Source organism: Trichosurus vulpecula, chromosome 4 (assembly GCF_011100635.1).
Source record: "Trichosurus vulpecula isolate mTriVul1 chromosome 4, mTriVul1.pri, whole genome shotgun sequence".
NCBI lineage: Eukaryota > Metazoa > Chordata > Mammalia > Diprotodontia > Phalangeridae > Trichosurus > Trichosurus vulpecula.
The window spans coordinates 400,385,407-400,388,881 of record NC_050576.1 but is presented as its reverse complement, the minus strand read 5'-3'; the positions used below and the strand labels follow the sequence as shown (position 1 = coordinate 400,388,881).

The 3,475-nt window shown below is 39.1% G+C and overlaps 1 pseudogene; it reads left to right on the top strand.

The window, feature by feature from the left end:
- The first annotated feature begins 395 nt into the window (after positions 1 to 395).
- LOC118845722 lies at positions 396 to 988 on the top strand (annotated as a pseudogene).
- The last annotated feature ends 2,487 nt before the right edge of the window (positions 989 to 3,475 follow it).

Genomic DNA, 3,475 nt, shown 5'->3' with positions numbered 1-3,475 from the left:
ATCCCCTTAATATAAGGATTTATTCTGTAAAACTTGGACTCAGTCAGAAAGCCACACCCAAGGACTTAGAAAGCCACATGTGGCCTCCAGGTTGTAGGTTCCCCACCCCTGGCTTAGACCAATTCTCAGAAACACCAATATTGCATTAGTGTGTCTGTCTTACTTTCCAATATTTATCATTTTCACTTTTTGTCATCTTTGCCAATTGAAAGGGTCTGAGTAAAATTTCAGAATTATTTAGGTGCATAATTTCATTATTAATTATTGGGAAATTGCTTTCATCTTCCGGTGCCTGAGCCAGGCACGTGGAGCGAATGCGGCTATGACTCTGAGCCCCAGTGCCAGGCGTCCAGAGACCCTCCTCCACCCCAAGAGCCTACCGAGAACCGAGCGACATGACCGAGTGGGAGACAGCGGCGCCGGCTGAGGCCGAGACACGCGACATCAAGCTGTTCAGCAAGTGGAGCACGGACGACGAGCAGATCAATGACATCTCCCTGCAGGATTACATAGCCGTGAAGGAGGAGTATGCCAAGTACCTGCCCCACAGAGGGGGGCACTATGCAACCAAGAGCTTTCTCAAGGCCCAATGCCCCATCTTGGAGTGCCTGACCGACTGCATGATAATGCAGGGCCGGAACAACGGCAGGAAGCTCATGACCACACGCATCGTCAAGCACGCCTTCGAAATCATCCACCTGCTCACCAGAGAAAACCCGCTGCAGGTTCTTGTGAATGCCATCATCAACAGCGGTCCCTGCGAGACCAGAATAGAACGGGTAGGGATTGTGAGACGGCAGTCTGTGGATGTGTCCCGCCTCCGGCGGGTCAACTAGGCCATCCGGCTCCTCTGCATGCGGCTTGAGAGGCGGCCTTCCGCAACATGAAGTGTCTGGCCGATGAGCTCATCAATGCTGCCAAGGACTCTTCAAACTCCTACGTCATCAAGAAGTATGAGCTGGAACGTGAAGCCAAATCGAACCGCTGATCCCAGCAGTCTCTGTCAATAATAAATGCCCCCTGCCCCTGTTGTGGGGCCAGGGTCCCTGTGCCTGTCAAAAAAAAAATTATCGGGAAATTGTTGATGACGGTACGAATTTCTTTTTTTTTTTAATTGCCTGTTAATACAATACCGTTTGACACTTTCTCTCTCTCTCTCTCTCTCTCTCTCTCTCTCTCTCTCTCTCTCTCTCTCTCTGTGTGTGTGTCTTCTTTGACTCTAGATCCTGTATATTTATATCAATATCAGTTATATATATATGTGTGTATGCATATACATACATATATATACATACATATATATACATACACACACATATGTATGTATATATATATATATATATATATATATATATATATATATATATATATACACACATACATACACACATAATGGCTTTCAGACCTTTATTTGAGAATATCTGATTTGAAAATCAGTTGATAGCTTTTCTTTTTATTCTAGATTTTGTTTTTAGGAAAAAACCACCTGAATTTTATGTAATTAAAATTTTATATTTTATTGTTGCCCCTATCCTTTGCTTAAGAATTTTCCTTAACCTTAACCATAGACCTCAAAAACACTGTCATTCTCTGTTTTTCTAATGTAGTCATTTGTGATAAAGTTGCTTATCCATTTGGAACTTCATTTGGTATATTATGTACACTGTTGGTCAATGTCTGATTTCTGCCAAAAGGTTAACCAATTTTTTCCAGTGATTTTTATTAGATAATTAGGCTTTGTCCCAGTGATATTTTCCCTTGGTTGTATCAAGTTTTATCAGATGATTAGTAAAAGTTGTACATAATTTTCCTGAACAAAAATCATCATGTTTCCTGTTGCTCTCATCTGTCATTGGATTTTACAGTGCACAGACTGGGGTTTTTCTTGCCTCTGATTTCTGAGTGCTCTCCAAAATTAGCACAATCCAGACCCTCCGCAATTCCTGCTTTCTTTCCTTCCTACCACTTTTCACCACTAGCTCTAGGAAAAGTAAATCAATAACATTCCTCAAAAGTGTAGTATGATACACCCACTGTCCCTGTCTCCCTGACCACCATCCAGATATATAGAGATAGAGAGATATCTATCTCTCCATGTATCTGGGTTGTGGTCAATATCTATACATCTATCTATATCTATATGTATCTATATCTAGGTGGTAATCAGGGAAAAGTTTTATATATAATATATATGTGTGTATAAACATATGTTCACGTATATACACAGATATGTATGTGTGTGTATAACATGAGTCTTCCACTATTAGTATGTAAGCTTCTTGAGTGTAAGACCTGTCTTGCTTTTGTCTTTGATTGTCTTTGTCTTGATTTTCATCACCTGCACTCAATTCCTGACACAAAGTAAATACTTAATAAATGTTTTCTCATTGTCAAATATTGTTTTTTATTGCTTCTGAGACAAATGTTAATTCTCTTTGGGTATTCTACCCAATGAATTGTCACTAGGTGAACTGTATTACCTCTTAAGAAAAATTAGACTTACTATTTATACTTTCCTAAGTTGAAGATGACATACATTCATATATGGCATCTCTCAGTTATCTGTTTGGGGAACTGCCAAATATGTGAAACTTAATCATGAGAAAAGATACCACCTGGTAATATTTGAATTGAGACATAATGCCATAGGGAAACTTGGCTGCCTTCATAGGCCATAGTCAGCAGCACATAGTCAACACACATTCATTAAGTGCCTATTACATGGCAGGCATTGTGCTAAGTGGATGGCTTGTAAATTCGACCCTCTGAAATGACTGAAAACTAGGATCACATAATTTAGAACTAGATGAGTCCTTCTAGATAAATTTAATCCAAGTCCCTCATTTTATAGATAAAGAAAAAATTGGACTTGTAGAGGTTTACATGCCTAAGTCATATAGCTAATGTAACAGTGGTATTTTCAGATTGTAGAAAGATGGTAGAAAGTCTGTGTGGTCAGATGACCTAGATTCAAATCCTGACACTGACAACATTCAACCCTTTGTGATGCTGGGCTAGTCACTTAACCTCACTGAGCCTTAGTTTACTCATTTACAAAATTAAGAATTTGAATAGATATACTTTTCCATTGTAGGTCTATGATCCTTGTGGAATGCAAACTCAATTCTATTGATTATGAGTCTAGAATTCTTGTAAGTGAAACATGCTGTGAGAGTAATAGAAAGTTTTGGAATTTTTTTAGCAGAAATATGACAAAATAAAAGCCCAATTTGGGGAATATTATTATAGAATCAGTCTGTCAGATGAACTGAAAGAAGGAAAAGTCTTTGGCACTGAGAACAATATGGAGAACTCTGCTATAAACCAAGTATGAGATGGAGCAGAATTGCGACTAGAGATGAAAAAATAAGATATACCCTCAAGGCATTACAAAAGAAAAAATGGGATATGGCACCTGGATATGAACAAGAAAGGGGTAGTAGACAATTATGACTATAGGGCAGGGGTTCTTAAC